Raw genomic sequence first — 14,413 nt, 5'->3', positions numbered from 1 at the left:
GGGAGAGGGTCTCGGGGCGTATGATCAGCTTGTGCTCAAGTCTCTGATCGGTTGATGGTGAGGTAACAGGGTGATGTTTTCAGGAATCTCAATCATCAGCCTTATGGTTTCAGCAGGTCTGGGTTATACATTCTTGTGGTCAGCATGTAGTTAACTTTTTCTACCTCGTTGGGTTTTAGTATCTGCAAAACAACTCAGGGATATGGCTCAGGATATTATCTAAAGCCCTGGAGAAGAAACTGAAGGTCCTTGACTTTGTTTTATGGCTAAGCTCTTATTTTGTCTTAGTTGACTGTTTTCATTTGTTTCTGCACATTCTCGCTTCTCTGATGCAATTTGCTCTAAGCTTTTCTACAAACAAGAGGTGGGAGGGGGGCCTACGGGGTCCTATCCCCAGAAATGACCCGCAGAGTAGTGCTTGATTTCAACCTGAGATTCACATTCAGTTTTCTGGCTACGTGCAAGACATTTCCACTTGCATATCTAATAGGCATCTCAGACTTACATGACAGGCTTTCCTCCATCGTTTTTGTATCGCTGCTAATGTTCCCAGATGAATTTATAGCAACACCTTCAACCCACGTGTTCAAGTCCAAACACTGGAACGTAGATTATTTTCCCTCATTTCCCATTCCTCACCTCTTGCCCATAAGCAAATCTTGTGTCCTCGTCCAAAATCCATTTGGAATGTGTGCAGGTCTCTTCATTTCCTCAGTGACCACTGTATTTCAAGCCACCACTCTCTCTCTGGACCTGCTACAATGCCTCCTAACTTGTCTCCCAGCCTCAACTCACCCTCACTCCCCTACATTCCTCAAAGCAGTCAGAATCACTGGCTTAACATTCAGGGAGTTTTATTCTATTTTATATTCAGTATCAAAAATTTGACCTTCACAGTGAGCACATATTTTTCAGCCCTCCTCATGAGGTAATTTGAGCTTTTTTTGGTACTGTGTTAGTTTAATGGAAGAAAGGATACAATGGAAGGGGGGAAAAATATATATGTATGTATATATACATATGGATGTTTTTTAAGGGCAATTTGCATGACTAGCATGTGACCTAGGAAGTCACTCCCATGCCTATGGGAAAGTCAGCCTCTGGCTCAGTTACCATTATCACTGTTGTCCTGGGTGACGTTGTCATAGAGGGACCCTGCCATACCTGTTCAGGACCCCAGGCTGCTACCCAGAAGTGATAAATGTTCACATTCACATAATTTAATGAACTAAAAGTTTTCAGGAAAAGTTGAAGACACCCTTTATTTCCTGTCCAATCCCATTCTTCACTTCTTCCTAAGAGGCAACCAGTATTTTGTATTCCATACTAAGGTTTTTTATATATTGATATATAATGTTACCATGCACAGGTACCCACATAGACTAGGGCTTAGAAGACCCACCCCACCCCACCCCTCTACACTGATTTTGTTTATAAGGGGAAGATTGATTTTGTGTTTTCCAGGGTCCCAAGGAAGACCATCTCCCTCCCTCTGTGGTGATCCTGAGCTGCATGTGGACCAAGCTGGGGTGTGTTCAGAGACTCCTGGATGCCTGCTTTAAAATTTAAAAGGTGAGAGATTTGCCCACATGAATCAACCAGAGACCTTTATTTATTTATGAACCAATAACTTTATTGGAAGAAACGGAAAAACTGGAAGAAAAAAACTTAAGTGAACTTCTTCTGCAAGGGCACTATTGCCGTCTGCATGGCAGGCACGGTGACCAGGGCTCTGGTCACCCCATGGCTCTGGGGAAGTCCAGTCCAGGCTCAGTTCTTGTCACTGTCGCCCAGGGTGAGCTTGTCAAAGAGGTACCCTGCCAGGTCGACGTCTGGGGCCCCCATCATGCTCAGGGTGGTGACACGACCCTGCAGCTCTCGGATGAACGCCACCTGCTGGCTGAGGTAGTGAGTTTCCAGGAAGTGGTGCAGGTGGGGGTCGCTCTTGTTGGTGACCAGCTGGTACAGGTGGAGCAGGCGTTCACGAGCTTCTCCAGGAACAAGGCGCACTTCATGGCCTTGAGGCCGCTCTTCCACTTGTCCCTGACTGGCTTCCTGATGTGTTGGAAGTTGAGGCGGCCCCCGCGCTGGTTCTGCAGGTGCATCAGGCCCTGGGCCCGCCCGCTGTGCTCGTGGGAGCGGCGCAGGAAAAACCGGGTGAAGTGCTTCAAGGCCACGTCGTTGCGGTCGAGGTAAACGGCCGCGGCCAGGCACGCGAAGGAGGCGTGGAGCTCCAGGGTGAAATGGCTGTTGATGGTGGCCTCGCAGTCGGGGTGGTAGTTCTGGCGCACCTGCGAGGGCGGCATGGGCAGCATGGCGGACAGCACGGGCAGTGTGTCGGGCCTGAAGGCCAAGGTGAAGGCGAAGCCGCTGGGCCCGCGGTAGGTGCCTCAGAGCGCTCCCATGTGGTCGAAGAGGGCGGCCACTCTGTGATGGACCGGAAGGCGGGTCCATTACCCGGGTTTGGGAGGGGGGAAAGGAGGTTCCTGTTCCGTTACGGGGGGTGGGGTCAGGGGGCGGGGGATTGGGAGGGTGGATGTGCACGGAGGGCGGGGCACGAAAGCTGTGTCCCAGGTTCCATCCAGCCCTGGGTGAGGCAGACCGACTGCGCTGAGCACCTGGCATCTATTAATCTTTAAATTTTGCAATAATATTTCTATTTTCCCAGGACTTTCTCTCGTTCTCTAATTGCTCCCTTTTACAGCACCCTGTTCTCATTTTATAAACCAACTGTCTTCCTTAAAATTCTGAGAATATGAATTTGGATTTTTTTGGTAAATTCTTTTCCGTTTCCTGTATTATATTTATTTTTTCTCCAGAAATAGTTCTGTTTGTTCATCGTGATCCTCTCTTTCACTTTCCTCAAATATCTGGCAAACATTTGTCCATTCATATTTGGGAGTAAAGGACTCATGTGATTAGCCTAGGTAACTAGCATGGATCTGATCTACAGTTGGGACGGCCGTTTCATTAATAGGCATCTCCTCTGTATGGGAGAGTGGAGCATGTCAATTAGGGAGCAGTCTTCTCCTTTGGGAGTACGTGGCATAAAACTTTCAGGTAGTATAGGGACCCTTCCAAATGCCCAAAGCATGGCATTTCTCTGACATCGGAAGACTTAAGTGGATCTCTCTTCAGATAGATGTGTCCTTCTGTTTTGTTTCCCTTCTGTTGTGCGGGTCTGCAGTTGTCTCAAATCTGCTCTAATTTGGGTTCACTTCCTGGACAAGTAATTCACTGTCTTTGGAGTATAGTTTTGGGAGATTAACACAGATCAAATGCCACTTTAACTTTGTCCAACGTAAGAAAGATTGGCGTAGAGTCAGAGCATGGTAGCAGCAAACAGAACTGTTGTTCAGAGAGTAGTTCTTTAATCTAACAGTCCACTCAGTACCTTCTGCACTGCTTTGATTTCATTGAATCTGTTCTTGAACTTTCTTTGAATGTGCTTGGCTTTCTACTACAGGTATATTGTTATATTTTCCTTTATTTTTAAAACTTCAAGTATAGTTGATTTACAGTACTATATTAGCTTCCGGTGTACAACATAGTGATTTAATATTTTTATAGATTATACTCCATTCAAAGTTGTTATAAAATATTGGCTCTCTTCCCTGTGCTATACAATATATCCTTGTAGCTTATTTATTTTATACATAGTAGTTTGTACCTCTTAGTCCCCTACCCTATCTTGCCCCTACTCTTTTTTTTTTTTTTTACATCTTTATTGGAGTATAATTGCTTTACAATGGTGTGTTAGTTTCTGCTTTATAACAAAGTAAATCAGTTATACATATACATATGTGCCCATATCTCTTCCCTCTTGCGTCTCCCTCCCTCCCACCCTCCCTATCCCACCCCTCTAGGTGGTCACAAAGCACCGAGCTGATCTCCCTGTGCTATGAGGCTGCTTCCCACTAGCTATCTATTTTACGTTTGGTAGTGTATATATGTCCATGCCACTCTCTCACTTTGTCCCAGCTTACCCTTCCCCTTCCCCATATCCTCAAGTCCATTCTCTAGTAGGTCTGTGTCTTTATTCCCATCTTACCCCTAGGTTCTTCATGACATTTTTTTTTCTTAGATTCCATATATATGTGTTAGCATACGGTATATGACTTTCTCTTTCTGACTTACTTCAGTCTGTGTGACAGACTCTAGGTCCATCCACCGCACTGCAAATAATTCAATTTCGTTTCTTTTTATGGCTGAGTAATATTGCATTGTATATATGTGCCACATCTTCTTTATCCATTCATCTGTCGATGGACAATTAGGTTGCTTCCATCTCCTGGCTATTGTAAATAGAGCTGCAATGAACATTTTGGTACATGACTCTTTTTGAATTATGGTTTTCTCAGGGTATATGCCCAGTAGTGGGATTGCTGGGTTATATGGTAGTTCTATTTGTAGTATTTTAAGGAACCTCCATACTGTTCTCCATAGTGGCTGTACCAATTCACATTCCCACCAGCAGTGCAAGAGGGTTCCCTTTTCTCCACACCCTCTCCAGCATTTATTGTTTCTAGATTTTTTGATGATGGCCATTCTGACCGGTGTGAGATGATATCTCTTTGTAGTTTTGATTTGCATTTCTCTAATGATTAATGATGTTGAGCATTCTTTCATGTGTTTGTTGGCAATCTGTCTGTCTTCTTTGGAGAAATGTCTATTTAGGCCTTTGGCCCATTTTTGGATTGGGTTGTTTTTCTGTTATTGAGCTGCATGAGCTGCTTGTAAATTTTGGAGATTAATCCTTTGTCAGTTGCTTCATTTGCAAATATTTTCTCCCATACTGAGGGTTGTCTTTTGGTCTTGTTTATGGTTGCCTTTGCTGTGCAAAACCTTTGAAGTTTCATTAGGTCCCATTTGTTTATTTTTGTTTTTATTTCCATTTCTCTAGGAAGTGGGTCCAAAAGGATCTTGCTGTGATGTATGTCATAGAGTGTTCTGCGTCTGTTTTCCTCTAAGAGTTTGATAGTTTCTGGCCTTACATTTAGGTCTTTAATCTATTTTGAACTTACTTTTGTGTATGGTGTCAGGGAGTGTTCTAATCTCATACCTTTACATGTACCTGTCCAGTTTTTCCAGCACCACTTATTGAAGAGGCTGTCCTTTCTCCACTGTACATTCCTGGATCCTTTATCAAAGATAAGGTGACCATATGTGCGTGGGTTTATCTCTGGGCTTTCTATCCTGTTCCATTGATCTATCTTTCTGTTTTTGTGCCAGTACCATACTGCCTTGATTACCGTAGCTTTGTAGTATAGTCTAAAGTCAGGGAGCCTGATTCCTTTAGCTGCGTTTTTCGTTCTCAAGATTGCTTTGGCTATTCGGGGTGTTTTGTGTTTCCATACGAATTGTGAAATTTTTTGTTCTAGTTCTGTGAAAAATGCCAGTGGTAGTTGGATAGGGATTGCATTGAATCTGTAGATTGCTTTGGGTAGTAGAGTCATTTTCACAATGTTGATTCTTCCAATCCAAGAACATGATTTATCTCTCCATCTGTTTGTATCATCTTTAATTTCTGTCATCAGTGTCTTATAATTTTCTGCATACAGGTCTTTTGTCTCCTTAGGTAGGTTTTTTCCTAGATATTTTATTCTTTTTGTTGCAATGGTAAATGGGGGTGTTTTCTTGATTTCACTTTCAGATTTTTCATCATTAGTGTATAGGAATGCCAGAGATTTCTGTGCATTAATTTTGTATCCTGCTACTTTACCAAATTCATTGATTAGCTCTAGTAGTCTTCTGGTAGCATCTTTAGGATTCTCTATGTATAGTATCATGTCATCTGCAAACAGTGACAGCTTTACTTCTTCTTTTCCGATTTGGATTCCTTTTATTTCCTTTTCTTCTCTGGTTGCTGTGGCTAAAACTTCCAAAACTATGTTGAATAATAGGGGTGAGAGTGGGCAACCTTGTCTTGTTCCTGATCTTAGTGGAGATGCTTTCAGTTTTTCAGCATTGAGGATGATGTTGGCTGTGGGTTTGTCATATATGGCCTTTATTATGTTGAGGAAAGTTCCCTCTATGCCTACTTTCTGCAGGGTTTTTATCATAAATGGGTGTTGAATTTTGTCGAAAGCTTTCTCTGCATCTATTGAGATGATCATATGGTTGTTCTCCTTCAATTTGTTAATATGGTGTATCATGTTGATTGATTTGCGTATACTGAAGAATCCTTGCATTCCTGGAATAAACCCCACTTGATCTTGGTACATGATCTTTATAGTGTGCTGTTGGATTCTGTTTGCTAGTATTTTGTTGAGCATTTTTGCATCTATGTTCGTCAGTGATATTGGCCTGTAGTTTACTTTCTTTGTGACATCCTTGTCTGGTTTTGGTGTCAGGGTGACGGTGGCCTCGTAGAATGTGTTTGGGAGTGTTCCTCACTCTGCTATATTTGGAAGAGTTTGGGAAGGATAGGTGTTAGCTCTTCTCTAAATGTTTGATAGAATTCACCTTTGAAGCCATCTGGTCCTGGGCTTTTGTTTGTTGGAAGATTTTTAATCACAGTTTCAGTGTCAGTGCTTGTGATTGTGATTGGTTTGTCCATGTTTTCTATTTCTTCCTGATTCAGTCTTGGCGAGTTGTGCATTTCTAAGAATTTGTCCATTTCTTCCAGGTTGTCCATTTTATTGGCATAGAGTTGCTTGTAGTAATCTCTCATGATCTTTTGTACTTCTGCAGTGTCAGTTGTTACTTCTCCTTTTTCATTTCTAATTCTATTGATTTGAGTCTTCTTATTTTCTTGATGAGTCTGGCTAATGGTGTATCAGTTTTGTTCATTTTCTCCAAGAACCAGGTTTTAGTTTTATTGATCTTTGCTGTCGTTCCCTTAATTTCTTTTTCATTTATTTCTGATCTGATCTTTATGATATCTTTCCTTCTGCTAACTTTGGGTTTTTTTCTTCTTCTTTCTCTAATTGCTTTAGGTACAAGTTTAGGTTGTTTATTCGAGATGTTTCCTGTTTCTTAAGGTAGGATTGTATTTCTATAAACTTCCCTCTTAGAACTGCTTTTGCTGCATCCCGTAGGTTTTGGGTCGTCGTGTCTCCATTGTCATTTGTTTCTAGGTATTTTTTGATTTCCTCTTTGATTTCTTCAGTGATGACTTCGTTATTAAGTAGTGTATTGTTTAGCCTCCATGTGTTTTTGTATGTTTTACAGATCTTTTCCTGTAATTGATATCTAGTCTCATAGTGTTCTGTTCGGAAAAGATACTTGATACAATTTCAATTTTCTTAAATTTACCAAGACTTGATTTGTGACCCAAGATATGATCTATCCTGGAGAAAGTTACATGTGCACTTGAGAAAAATGTGTATTCTGTTGTTTTTGGATGGAATGTCCTATTAATATCAATTAAGTCCATCTTGTTTAATGTATCATTTAAAGCTTGTATTTCCTTATTTATTTTCATTTTGGATGATCTGTCCATTGGTGAAAGTGGGGTGTTAAAGTCCCCTGCTATGAACGTATTACTGTCGATTTCCCCTTTTATAGCTGTTAGTATTTGCCTTATGTATTGGGGTGCTCCTATGTCAGGTGCATAAATATTTACAATTGTTATATTTTCTTCTTGGATTGATCCCTTAATCATTATGTAGTGTCCTTCTTTGTCTCTTCTAATAGTCTTTATTTTAATATCTATTTTGTCTGATATGAGAATTGCTACTCCAGCGTTCTTTTGGTTTCCATCTGCATGGAATATCTTTTTCCATTCGCTCACTTTCGGTGTGTATGTGTCCCTAGTTCTGAAGTGGGTCTCTTGTAGACAGCATATATATGGGTCTTGTTTTTGTATCCATTCAGCCAGTGTGTGTCTTTTGGTGGGAGCATTTAATCCATTTACATTTAAGGTAATTATTGATATGTATGTTCCTATTCCCATTTTCTTAATTGTTTTGGGTTTGTTATTGTAGGTCTTTTCCTTCTCCTGTGTTTCTTGCCTAGAGAGGTTCCTTTAGCATTTGTTGTAAAGCTGGTTTGGTGGTGCTGAACTCTCTCAGCTTTTGCTTGTCTGTAACAGTTTTAATTTCTCCATCAAATCTGAATGAGATCCTTGCTGGGTAGAGTGATCTTCGTTGTAAGTTTTTCTCCTTCATCACTTTAAATATGTCCTGACACTCCCTTCTGGCTTGCAGAGTTTCTGCTGAGAGATCAGCTGTTAACCTTATGGGGATTCCCTTGTGTGTTATTTGTAGTTTTTCCCTTGCTGCTTTTAATATGTTTTCTTTGTATTTAATTTTTGACAGTTTGATTAATATGTGTCTTGGCGTGTTTGTCCTTGGATTTATCCTGTATGGGACTCCCTGTGCTTCCTGGACTTGATTAACTATTTCCTTTCCCATATTAGGGAAATTTTCAACTATAATCTCTTCAAATATTTTCTCAGTCCCTTTCTTTTTCTCTTCTTCTTCTGGGACCCCTATAATTCGAATGTTGGTGCATTTAATGTTGTCCCAGAGGTCTCTGAGATTGTCCTCAATTATTTTCATTCTTCTTTCTTTATTCTGCTCTGCAGTAGTTATTTCCACTGTTTTATCTTCCAGGTCACTTTTCCGTTCTTCTGCCTCAGTTATTCTGCTATTGATCCCTTCTAGAGTATTTTTAATTTCATTTATTGTGTTGTTCATCATTGCTTGTTTCCTGTTTAGTTCTTCTAGGTCCTTGTTAAATATTTCTTGCAATTTCTCTATTTTGTTTCCAAGATTTTGGATCATCTTTACTATCATTATTCTGAATTCTTTTTCAGGTAGACTGCCTATTTCCTCTTCATTTGTTAGGTCTGGTGGGTTTTTATCTTGCTCCTTCATCTGCTGTGTGTTTTTCTGTCTTCTCATTTTGCTTACCTTACTGTGTTCGGGGTCTCCTTTTTGCAGGCTGCAGTTTCATAGTTCCCGTTGTTTTTGGTGTCTGTCCCCAGTGGCTAAGGTTTGTTCAGTGGGTTGTGTAGGCTTCCTGGTGGAGGGGACTAGTGCCTGTGTTCTGGTGGATGAGGCTGGATCTTGTCTTTCTGGTGGGCAGGTCCACGTCTGGTGGTGTGTTTTGGGGTGTCTGTGGCCTTATTGTGATTTTTGGCGGCCCCTCTGCTAATAGGTGGGTTTGTGTTCCTGTGTTGCTAGTTGTTTGGCATAGGGTGTCCAGCACTGTAGCTTGCTGGTCATTGAGTGAAGTTGGGTGTTTGTGTTGAGATGGAGATCTCTGGGAGATTTTTGCCGTTTGATATTGTGTGGAGCTGGGAGGTCTCTTGTGGACCAGTGTTCTGAAGTTGGCTCTCCCATCTCAGAGGCACAGCACTGACTCCTACCTGGAGCACCAAGAGTCTTTCATCCACATGGCTCAGAATAAAAGTGAGAAAAAGTAGAAAGAAAGAAACAAAGAAAGAGAATAAAAGAAAAGAAAATAAAGTAAGATAAACTAAAATAAAGTTATTAAAATAAAAAATAATTCTTAAGAAAAAATTGTTTTTGAAAAGTAAAAAAAAAAAAAACAAAAAATGGATGGACAGAACCCTGTGACAAATGGTGAAAGCAAAGCTATACAGACAAAGTCTGACACAGAAGCATACACATACACACTCACAAAAAGAGGAAAAGTGGAAAAAATAATAACTCTTGCTCTCAAACTCCACCTCCTCAATTTGGGATGATTCGTTGTCTATTCAGGTATTCCACAGATGCAGGGTACATCAAGTTGATTGTGGAGGTTTAATCCGGTGCTCCTGAGGTTGCTGGGAGATATTTCCCTTTCTCTTCTTTGTTCGCACAGCTCCCCGGGCTCAGCTTTGGATTTGGCCCCACCTCTGCGTGTAGGTCGCCGGAGGGCGTCTGTTCTTTGCTCAGGCAGGACGGGGTAAAGGAGCTGCTTATTTGGGGGCTCTGGCTCACTCCGGCCGGGGGGAGGGAGGGGCACGGATGCAGGGCGAGCCTGCGACGGCAGAGGCCAGCAGAAGGTTGCACCAGCCTGAGGCGTGCTGTGCCTTCTCTTGGGGAAGTTGTCTCTGGATGACGGGACCCTGGCAGTGGCGGGCTGCACAGCCTCCCGGGAGGGGAGGTGTGGATAGTGACCTGTGCTTGCACACAGGTTTCTTGGTGGCGGCAGCAGCAGCCTTAGCGTCTCATGCCCATCTCTGGGCTCCGCTCTGTTAGCCGCGGCTCGCGCCTGTCTCTGGAGCTCCTTTAAGCAGCGTTCTTAATCCCCCCTCCTCGCGCACCAGGAAACAACGAGGCAAGAAAAAGTCTCTTGCCTCTTTGGCAGCTCCCGAGTTTTTCCCAGACTCCCTCCCGGCTAGCTGTGGGGCACTAGCCCCCTTCAGGGTGTGTTCACGCCGCCAACCCCAGTCTTCTCCCTGTGATCCTACCGAAGCCCGAGCCTCAGCTCCCAGCCCCCGCCCACCCCTGCGGGTGAGCAGACAAGCCTCTTGGGCGGGTGAGTGCTGGTCGGCACAGATCCTCTGTGCGGGAATCTCTCCACTTTGCCCTCTGCACCCCTGTTGCTGCGCTCTCCTCCGCGGTTCCGAAGCTTCCGCCCTCCGCCACCCCTGTCTCCGCCCACGAAGGGGCTTCCTAGTGTGTGGAAACCTTTCCTCCTTCACAGCTCCCTCCCACTGGTGCAGGTCCCATCCCTATTCTTTTGTCTCTGTTTATTCTTTTTTCTTTTGCCCTACCCCGGTACGTAAGGGGTTTCTTGCCTTTGGGGAGGTTTGAGGTCGTCTTCCAGCGTTCAGTAGGTGTTCTGTAGGAGTTGTTCCACGTGTAGATGTATTTCTGATGTATCTGTGGGGAGGCATGTGATCTTCGCATCTTACTCTTCGGCCATCTTCCCCCTCTCTGCCCCTACTCTTTTCTTTCTCCTTCTTCCCTCTTCCTTTCCACCTCCCCTTTCCTACTAGTGGAGCCTATTAACCACTAGTTTGTTCTTTATATCTGTGAGTCTGTTTCTGTTTGTTACATTCAATCATTTGTTTTATCTTTTAGATTCGAAATATAAGTGATAACATACATTATTTGTCTTTCTCTGTTTGACTTATTTCATGAAGCAGAATACGCTTCAGGTCCATCCATGTTGTTGCAAATGGCAAATTTCATCTTTTTATAGCTCAGTGGTATTCCATTGTAGTATTACATACACCAAATCTTTATCCATTCATCTGTTGATGGACACTTAGGTTGCTTCCATGTCTTGGCTATTGTAAATAATACTGCTGTAAACATTGGGGTACATGTATCTTTTCAAATTAGTGTTTTTGTTTTTTCAGATATATGCCCAGGAGTAGAATTGCTGGGTCATATGCTAGGTCTATTTTTAGTTTTTTGAGAAACCTCCATACTGTTCTCCATGGTGGCTGCACCAATTTACATTCCTACCAACAGTGTATAGGGTTTCCTTTTCTTCACATCCTTGCCAACACTTCCTATTTGTGGTCTTCTTGATGGTTGCCATTCTGACAGGTATGAGGTGATTTCTCAAGGGTTTTTGATTTGCATTTCTCTAATGATTAGCTATGTTGAGCATCTTTTCATGTGCCTGGTGGCCATCTGTATGTCCTCTCTGGGAAAATGTCTACTCACTTCTGCCCACTTTTCAATTGGGTTGTTTGGGTGTTTTTCTTTGTTTTTTTTGGATATTGACTTGTATGAGCTGTTTACATATTTTGCATATTAACCCCTTATCACTCATATCATTTGAAAATATTTTCTCCCATTCATTTGGTTGTCTTTTTGTTTTGTTGATGGCTTCCTTTGCTGTGCAAAAGTTTTAAGTTTAGTTAGGTCCCATTTGTTTATTTTTTCTTTTGTTTCCTTTGCCTTAGCAGACAGGTCCAAAATACTGCTACCATTTATGTCGGTAGTGTTTTCTCTTCTATGAGTTCTGTGGTTTCTGGCCCTACATTTAGGTCTTTAATCCATTTTGAGTTTGTTTTTGTATATGGAGTGAGGAAGTGTTCTAATCTCACCCTTTTACATGTAGCTGTCTAGTTTTCCCAGTACCACTTATTGAAGAGACTGTCTTTTTTCCACTGTATATTCTTGCCGCCTTTGTTCTAGATTAATTTACCACAGTGTGCATAGCTTTATTTCTGGGCTCTCTATTCTGTTCCATTGATCTATGTGTCTGTTTTTGTTCCTATTTTAGCTACTGCTTTGATACTGTAGCTTTGTAGTATAGTCTGAAGTCAGGGAGCATGACAGCTCCAGCTTTGTTCTTTTTTTCTCAAGATTGCTTTCGCTATTCAGTGTCTTTGTGGTTCCATATGAATTTTAGGATTATTTGTTCTAGTTTTGTGAAAAATGTCATGGGTATTTTGATAGGGAAGGCATTAAATCTGTAGATCGTTTTGGATGATATGGACATTTTAACTATTAATTCTTCCCATCCATGGACATGGGATATTTTTCCATTTCTCTGTATCATCTTCAGTTTCCTTCAGCAGTGTTTTTATGGTTTTCAGAGTGTAAGTCTGTCACCTCCTTGGGTAAGTTTATTCCTGTGTATTTTTTGATGTGACTTTAAATGGAATTGTTTTCTTGCTTTCCCTTTCTGATAGTTCACTCATTACTAATTCAAGTTTACTACTAGTGCCCAGTCTGTTCACATTGTTTATTTCTTTCTGATTCAGTCTTGCAAAATTGTGTATTTATACAAGTTTATCCATTTCTTCTAGGTTGCCCAATTTGTTGGCACATAACTGTTCATAGTATTATGATTTTTGTATCTTTGTGGTATCGGTCATAATTTCTCCTCTTTCATTTCTTGTTTTGTTTACTTGGGTCCTCTCTTTTTTTTCTTGAGGAACATGGCTAAAGACTTATCAGTTTTGTTTATCTTTAAAAAAAAACAGCTCTAGGTTTTATTGATCTTGTCTACTGTGTTTTGAGTCTCTATTTCCTCTCTGATATTTATTATTTCCTTCCTTCTATGGACTGTGTTCTTATTTTTCTAATTCCTATGGATGGTAGGTTAGGTTGTTTCTTTGAGATTTTTCTTGTTTCTTGAGGTACGCCTCTATCACTATAAACTTCTCTTGTAGAACTGTTTTCGTTGCAAAAATCCCATAGATTTTTGTTGTTGTTATTTTGGGGGGGCATGCACTGCGCAGCATGTGAGATCTTAGTTCCCCAACCAGGGATCTAACCCGCACGCCCTGCATTGGAAGCATGGAGTCTTAACCACTGGACTGCCAAAGAAGTCCCCTCATCCCATAGATTTTGGAAAGTTGTGTTTCCATTGTCATTGTCTTGAGGTATTTTCTGATGTCCTCTTTGATTTCTTCATTAACCCATTGGTGTTTTAGTATTTTCCCATTTTTCTTCCTGTAATTGATTTCTGGTTTTATACTACTGTGGTCTGAAAAATGCTTGATATAACTTCTGTTCCCTTAAATTTGTTGAGGCTTTTTTTATGGCCTAGCATGCGATCTATCCTGGAGAATGTTCCATGTATACTTGAAAAGAATGTATATTCTGCGGCTTTTGAGTAGAATGTCTTATAGATATCTAAGCCCAACTCTTCTAATATGTCATTTAAGACTACTGTTTCCGTATTGATTTTTTGTCTGGATGATCTGTCCGTTGATATAAGTGGGGTGTTAATGTTCCCTACTATTATCGTATTATTGTCAATTTCTCCCTTTATGTCTGATAGTACTTGCTTTATATATTTAGGCGCTCCTATAATAGGTACATATATATTAACAAATGTTATATCCTCTTCTAGTATTGACCCTTTATCATTATATAGTGCCCTTCTTTGTCATAGACTTTGTTTTAAAGTCTCTTTTGTCTGATATGAGTATTGCTACCTCCACTTTCTTGTCATTTCCATTTGCATGAAAAATCTTTTTCCATCCCTTCACTTTAAGCCTGTGTTTGTCTTTAGCTCTGAAATGAGTCTCTTGTAGGCAGCATATAGATGGTCTTGTTTTTTGTTTTTTTTTTAATACAGTCATCCACCCTTTTTCTTTTGATTGGAACCTTAAGTCCATTGATATTTAAAGTGATTTTTGATAGGTATGTACTTATTGCCCTTTTGTTATTTGCTTTCTGGTTGTTTTTATAGTTATCCTCAGTTCTTTTCTTCTTTTAGTTTATTCCCTTGTGGTTGGATGGTTTTCTTTAGTGACATGCTTGTGTACCTTTCGCTCTAGTTTTTGTGTATATGTTGTAGGTTTTTGATTTGTGGTCACCCTGGGGTTCAGATATGTTGACCTGTAACTATATCTACTTGTTTTAAACTCGTAGTTATTTAAATTCAAACACATTCTAAAAGATCGACAGTATGTTAACTCCCCTCCCCTACATTTTGTGTTTTTGATGTCATATTTTACATCTTCATATTTATACCTTAACGGTTATTGTATTTATATTTGAATTTTTTGTCTTTTAACATTTGTACTAGCATATTT

At 41.0% G+C, this 14,413-nt stretch overlaps 1 pseudogene; it reads right to left on the bottom strand.

Annotated features, from left to right (window-relative positions):
- Positions 1-1,770: 1,770 nt before the first annotated feature.
- On the bottom strand, positions 1,771-2,349 carry LOC111169597 (ferritin heavy chain pseudogene; annotated as a pseudogene).
- Between the last annotated feature and the right edge of the window lie 12,064 nt (positions 2,350-14,413).

Source organism: Delphinapterus leucas, chromosome X (assembly GCF_059928025.1).
Source record: "Delphinapterus leucas isolate spDelLeu-1000000601 "Yukka" chromosome X, BTC_Dleu_Yukka2, whole genome shotgun sequence".
Lineage (NCBI taxonomy): Eukaryota > Metazoa > Chordata > Mammalia > Artiodactyla > Monodontidae > Delphinapterus > Delphinapterus leucas.
This window is presented reverse-complemented; position numbering and strand designations above follow the sequence as displayed.